The following is a 7748-nucleotide window of genomic DNA, read 5'->3' on the forward strand; positions in this document are numbered from 1 at the left end:
TATGAAACTACATTTTATTTAAAGAGATTGAGACAGAATGTTATGAATAAAATGGTTACTCAAAATTAGAAAAATTTTTAAAATGCATATTTATGGGAGAACTGATTTCTAATTATTGCCATGCTATTTTCTAATAGCTCTGTAGTGTATATGTTTCCTTTATAATCAGAAACTGTATTAAATGAAAGAAACATGTATATATAATTAACACACTAAACATTTATGGAGCAATAACTGTGTTTCTGGAACTGTATTAAATATTAACATCGAGGGGCACCTGGGTGGCTCAGTCAGTTAGGTATCCGACTCTTGATTTCTGCTCAGGTTGTGATGTTCAGGTCCTGAAATCGAGTCCTGCATCAGGCTCCAAGCTGGGAGCATGGAAACTGTTTAAGATTTTTTCCCTCTCCCTGCGTGCCCCCCAAATTATTTTGATGAGGTGTTATTCTACAAAGTTACATAAATAGTACACTTAAATATATGTCATAAGTACTACATTAAGTCAAATGTAAAAAAAACAATTGAGTACTCAATATTGATTGGAATTTGAGTAGCATGCACGTGAGAAAATGAAATTTGAACTGAACTTGCAGAAGAGTAGGGGTTTTCTAGGCATTAACTAATTAAGGAAATAACTTGAATCAAATAAATAACATAAATGATATAATACACGCAGGCATACAAGAGTGGTCTGGAGTTACAATGGGCAGCAAGTACATAAAATTATTGTTCAAGCATGAATAGCAGTAAGAGCAGAATGGGAATTGCCAGTCTAACAATTAATCTCTCTCTATGATAAGACAATAAGTTTGGACTTTCTCCTATAGGTTATAGAGAACCATTTATGTTTGTTTCTTAAGGAATAACACAGAGGGGGTTATTTTTATTTTGCAAAGATGACTATGGTGGCAACATTTAATGTAAAAAGGAAGAGATTCAAGGAGAAGGGAGAGTGAGTTGGAAGTTACTGTGGTCTGTCTAAATGAGAAGATGATCACAGTCAGAACTAGTCTGATAGAAATGGAACAGAGACAGCATACACTTGTAGTCAATAAAATAAAGCTGGCAGGTTCAAAATAGGAGGTCAATTAAAGATAACTATACATTGATTAGTTTTGAAGTTCATGGCAGTATGTTTGTTAAAAAATGTGGAAAATTTGAAGAGGCAGTGGTGTAAGATGCATTTACCTTTAATTCACCAAATATCAAAATATGTATTCAGCAATATCAAATAAAAATGAATCCATACCTATGTAAGGAAAAACTTTATTCAGAAGGACGACTGCAATGGAGAGAATGTTCTGATCAAGAGCAAGAGGTTTTTCTTTTATAGGGACGAGTATGGGGCTTGGGAGCAGCAAAAGTAGTGAAGTTGCTCGACAGGGTGGAGAGGAGGTCAGTCTTCCATTTTGGCAGCCTACAGGCTGTCCAGGTGGGTCTGCATGCTGCTGAGGGTGGATCAAAATCCAGGGGCCTTGGGGACAGAGAAACTCCAGCAAAGTTTTGTTTAGGGCACTTTGTTCTGATTGATCAGTGGGAACAAGAGATTCAACTAATCATTAATGAGAAAAAGATGAGAATTTGGAGGGTCTGGCATAGGGAAGCAAAAGGGAGGGGCACCAGTGAGTCTTACCTAAATCTTATGGTGAAGGATGGCTCCTCCCAGTAAGCTGTTTCCAGAACACAGAAGGGTGAAGGGCTTTCTTTAACTGTTGCTCTTTTCCAGGATCACAGGGTTCAGATAAAATTCAATAATGTTAGCAGCTACAATGATATAGACCCAAGGGTCAAAATGAAGAAAGCAAAGCCGCCTTTGGAAGCAACCAGTCTACCAGAGAAGAGAAATATGTTAATAGCTCCTATAATTAAAATAAATGTTATAAGAGAGCTATGGAAAAGGCAAAATATGTGTCTATAAAAGATTGTACATGGTTTACATTTGCACTGTTAAAGATTTTTTAAGAACTGATAATAGAGTGAAGCTATTAAAAATGTGTAGCTCAGGCTTCCAGGAGCCACAGGTGAAGAAGCCAGAGCTGCACCTCAAACCGGCTGAGCTTCTGAAACTGGCGGGATGAATGTAGTGGTGGCACACAGAGAAGTAAACCCCGGCCCTCAGGGGGCAAACCGCCAGGGCATCTGGCTGGCCTACATCCTCCTGGCAGGACTGCCGCATGTGGCTCTACTCAGCATCCCCTTCTTCAGCATTTCTGTTGTCTTGACTCTGACCCACATCATCATAACTGTCTATGTCTTCTTACATACGATGAAAGGGACACCCTTGGAGACTCCTGATCAAGGAATGGCTCTGCTATTGTCACGTTGAGAACTTACGGGTTCCAGTTCATCTCTTCCTGCAATTCCTCAGCCTCTCTCCTATGGTACTCTGCTTTCCGGCCAGCTTCTACACTAAGTAAGCTGCTGCTCACCTCCTCATCAACACACCTCATTGCTCAGCCTACTGCTGCCTAAGTTGTCCCAACTCTATAGGGTTTGTCCCTTTGGCATCAACAAATACTGAGGGAGGGGGCTGGGAAAGAGGCTGAAACAAAACGCTGTAACATCCTTCCCTTCTCCATGCTGCCTTCTGCACATTGAAAGCCTGAAAACTAAACAACCTTTCCTAAACTCCCTGGAAGACCTCAGGTTGGAAAGTAGAGCTCCCTGGGACCAGCCCTGCTAGGAACAGGGTTCTTTGAATCAGGAAAGGCAGCCGCTTAGCTGGAATTTTTCTTCTCCCTTCTTTTTGCTCCATGGTCTGAGGAGGTAAGGGCATTTTTGCTGTTCAGTATATAATACTGAAACGTAATTTGGTAAAACATGTTTGCAGAAGGTTTGGGTAACATTAGCAAAATATGGCATTTTTACCTTGATTCAACTTGACCCTGGATTTCTAGAGGAATATATAAGTGTTTCAAATAAATTTCCATAAATAGTGGAATAAGGTTATAGCCACTAGAATAAGCTCATAATTTGTCCATTTATATTCTTCATAGATAGGTGAGGTCACTTCACTTCCAAAGAGGAAAATTGGTCAGGTTTCAAGAAATTAAATTAGAGTGCTAGCAAAATCTCAGTGCCAAAATAAAAATGTGTGTGCCTCTGGGTTTTGCCCATAGGTAAGATAACATTTCAGCAATTTTTGACTATGACTTTGGGCATTTTATCTCACCAACAAAGATTTAAGATGGACTTCTTGCCAATTCTACTCGCCCACCCTACAATTATTATTTTTTCCTAACATTTGTTCAAACACCCTTCCATTCATTCTCTCTTAACCCCTCTACTCCATTTTATTTTTCCATACTGTAACATTTCTTGTTGGAAGGACTTATTTTCCTTTTTAGTGGTGCTGTTTATGAGCTATAACAATGGTTCTGAAACTTTAATGTAAGAATCTGTTAGAGAACTAATTTAAATGCAAATTCTTAAACATATCAACAAAGATTCTGAATCAATAAGTTAGTAGTCTTAGGCCAAAGAATGTCTGTGTTTAATAGTCATTGCAGATAATTTCTTAGATTAAATGTGCCAAGTGATTCCCACAGCATATTTAGAGAAAAATTGTATGATGAAACAGAAATAGGCCGAAAATCAGCCTAATTAGCTCTTGATATTTTATTACTAGAATTTGAGTTTGAAAAGTTAACCGGTAATAGAGTTTCATATTGCTTATATTTAAAAAAAATATGTATTTTGCATATGGTGTCCATGTGGGGTGTTATGTTTTAGGGAAGAATTTGACTGATCTTGTTTTTGCTAGCCAAATACCATCATAAAGTCATCAAATCATCAGTATATCTAAGATGGGATTGTTACTGCTCTGGTTGTTCCTTTTTTCACTGGCTAAACCCAAGAAATTGACAGTGGGGAGTTAAATGGCCCATATGGAATGAAAGAGAACCCCAAATGAGACACTTCCATTGCAGAAATGACATTGAAATTGTCATTGAACATTTTGTGTTTAGCAGTTTGGTATCAAATCCTTTTTTCAGAGATAATGATGATCTATTTAAGACTTAAAATAGTAGGGGCGCTTGGGTGGCTCAGTCGTTTAAGCGTCTGCCTTCAGCTCGGGTCATGATCCCAGGGTCCTGGGATCGAGCCCCACATCGGGCTCCCTGCTCGGCGGGAAGCCTGCTTCTCCCACTCCCCCTGCTTGTGCTCTCTCTCTCGCTGTGTCTCTCTCTGTCAAATAAATAAATAAAATCTTTAAAAAAAAAAAAAAAGATAAAATAGTAGTAAGTTGTGTATTTTTCTTATTTATCTCTATTTTTTTTATCTCTACTGGTTACCACAGCAACTATCCCTGTGTAGGTGTTCTATACATATTTGTGAATGAATAATTAAATAAATGAGTAAATGGCACAATATGATATCATAATTTCAAGTATTTCATTGAATTAGATTGGCTCTCTAAAGGGGATTGACATAAAGAATACTTTTTATTGTTCATGTACCGGATTGAATATTGTCCCCTGAAAATTCATGTCCCTTAGAACCTGTGAATGAGACTATTTTGGGAATTAGAGTCCATGCAGATGTAATCTGGATAGGATGAGGGCATACTGAATTAGGGTGAGCCCTAAATCCATTATGACTAGTGTCCTTATCAAAAGAGGGAAATTTAGACACACACATACACACACACACACACACACAGATAGAAGATGGCCATGCCAAGATGGACGTAGAAATTGGAATAATAAAAATACAAGCCAAGGAATTCCAAAAATTGCTAGTAGCCACCAGAGTCTAGGAGAGAAGCAGGAAAAATAATATTAAATAGGAGAGTATGACCTTTGCTAATACCTTGATTTTAGATTCTAGCTTCCACAACTGTGATAACATAAATTTCTGTTGTTATAAGCCATTCAGTTTGCAGTACTTTGTACAGCAGACCTAGGAAACTAATACAGAGACCAACAACTTTAGAAAGGCAAACATAAAGCAATGATTACATTCTGAATTCAATTATCTTTTTATTTGTTTTTAAGTAAACAAATATGCATTTAAAATATATCTCCTTTCTGTATACTATCCTTTCAATCTTTGCTTCTGCTTCTTAAAATCTTTGTTGCATATAATATCCCCACATATTATAGTATGTTTATACTGGTATACTTTCACAGAAATCTTATTTAGCTTTATGTGTAAGATACTTTGTTAATAATGGAAAATGATATTTGTAATGTGTGTGTAGAATATTAAGTTCTACTCTTTGCACATTTAATCTGGAAAAAAAAAAAGTTGCTCCAATGATAAAGAAGGACCATCTATTGTCTTAAGAGGGGAAAAGTTGATCAATCCTGTTTCATAAAGAATATCAGACCACCTCCAATAAGAAATTCCTATGGAGGAGTGCTTGGGTGGCTCAGTTGGTGGAGTGTCTGGCTCTTGATTTCAGCTAGCGTCAGGGTCTCAGGGGAGTCTGCTGGAGTGCTGGAGGATTTCTCTCCCTCTCTCTCTGCCCCTCCTCCCACTCACTCACGTGCGCGCGACCACATGTGCGCACACACACTCCCTCTCCAATCAAACAATAAAAAAAAAAAAATTCCTATGGAAAACAGATTATTGACAAGCTCAACAAATGTTTTTATCTTTTTTAAACCAGCATGACATTTCCTTAAAATTTTAATTATAAGAATGCTAGAATTGCTCACTAGAAAATCAAGTCACAGTTTGATAGAGTTGAAAAGAGAAAAGTCCATGATTTACAGTTGGTGTGAGATTAGGTTAAGTATTTGTCTAAAATGGTTCATGCAGCTCACACTGGGTTCCAAAGGCAGTACACTTTGTATTAATTTTAACTACCTGTTTGAATCTAGTTATTTTGAAGCTCTTGATGATAGTGCCCCTTTGTGGGATTTGAAATAATGTGGAATAACTCATGCTGCATTGTACCCACATGGCTTCCTACTTAAGAATTAATTGCTAACATTTTGCCTTGTCCTTATGTGCATTATGCTCTAAACATAAGGACTTTTTATAATTAAGGGAAATTGCCAGTATCCCGGCCAGCATAGTAAATGCAAACTTGTATTAACAATACTGTAAGCCCCTGTGTTTGTATAGGAAATTACAATAATGTCCTAAACTCAATGTCAAGTTTTAGTCCCACAATAATGATTCTTTGGAGCTAATGCTTATTCAAGGAGAACATAACTGTGTGAATGTAATGGGCAATGAGATTATACCTTTATCATTTCCAGGAATCTTTTTGTATACGTTATAAAGAATAATAGATTATTCTTGAAATAAACAAGGTAATTATCAAAGTTCTTGTGTATTTCAATATGCTTTCTAAATTTTCTTAATTTTTCAGATATTGGTGGGGCATGGTTGGTTGGGGGAGAGGATAAAGCAAGAATGAGAATATCTAAGTTATATAATTTTTTTTTAAAATTAGCTATTTCTTAATAAAATCGTTTATTTTTATTGAAGTATTATTTGTATGCAGAGTCACACACAGATCTTTGGTATGGAAATCTCTGGATGAGTTTACAAATGCATACATCCATGTAACCCATGCACCTATTAAGATACAGAATATTTCTGTCACTCACACACATCCCTTGTGTACCTTTCCAGTCAGTCATCCCCTCTGACCCTAATCTCTTTCCCAACATTGTTCTGATATTTTTCACTACTGACTGGATTTGTCTTTTCTGGAACACCATATAAATAAATCGTTGAGTGTACTCTTTTGTGTCTGGCTTCTTTTACTGAACATAGTCCTTTTTGAAGTTAATCCATGTTGCTACACACATCCCTGGTCCATTCATGTTTGTTGTAAGAATCTTAAAATTTTATTTTTCTATTCCCCATCCTTCGTGGTAGTGTTGTCACATATTTTAATTATAAAACATCATATTGAGTTATAATCGACATACAAAAAGCTGTATATAAAAAAAGATGTATATATTCAGTGTGTACAACTTGATGAGCTTGGAGGCTTGGAGAAAAGTAGACACCTTTGAAACCATCACCACAATCTATGCCATAAACATATCCATCACCTCCCAAAGTTTCTCCTGTTCTCTTTATGATTGTTATTTTGGTATCGTCTGCTTAAAAACACACATTTTACTCTTATATATATTTTAAACTCTGTAATACTCTGTCATAATGTTTAATTTACACATTTGATTATCTTCAAAGAAGATAAAGAAAGAGAAGAAACTAGGCACAATATATATTTTTCACATATTTATCATTTCTGATGTTTCTATTTCTTTGTGTAGGCTCAAATTTTGTCTGAAATCCTTTTACTTCCACTTTATTTACTTTAACAGTTTTATTGCACTGGTCTGCTAACAATATATGCTTCCAGTTTTTATTTGTTTGAGAATTTATGTAGTTTGCTTTCAATTTAAGGATCTTTTTACTTGAAATAGAATTCTAAGTTGACAGGTTTTGTTCCGTTGTGTTTGCTTTGTTTTGTTTTGTTTTCCATCAGCTATGCAAGATTTCATCAGTGTCTTCTGGCTTATATAGTTTCTCATAAGTCTTTTCCTTGTCATGTTTAACTTGTCCATGATCTATATTTTCATTTCTTTGCTTTTAAGATGGGATCCTTATCATCAATTGTCAGCCTTTGCATTATGATTTTCCACTGTGTGATTTTCTTTATGTTTATCCTGCTTGAGGTTTGTTGACTTTCTTGACTATGCGGAGTTTATGGTTGTCAACCAACCGGAACATTTTCGGTATATTTTTGAATATTTGTTCTGCCCACCTACCATTCT

At 36.2% G+C, this 7748-nt stretch overlaps 1 pseudogene; it reads left to right on the top strand.

Moving 5' to 3' along the window:
- Window positions 1-2074: 2074 nt before the first annotated feature.
- On the top strand, window positions 2075-2521 carry LOC118519984 (ORM1-like protein 2 pseudogene; annotated as a pseudogene).
- Window positions 2522-7748: the final 5227 nt, after the last annotated feature.

The sequence above is a fragment of the Halichoerus grypus genome, chromosome 4 (genome assembly GCF_964656455.1).
Source record: "Halichoerus grypus chromosome 4, mHalGry1.hap1.1, whole genome shotgun sequence".
NCBI lineage: Eukaryota > Metazoa > Chordata > Mammalia > Carnivora > Phocidae > Halichoerus > Halichoerus grypus.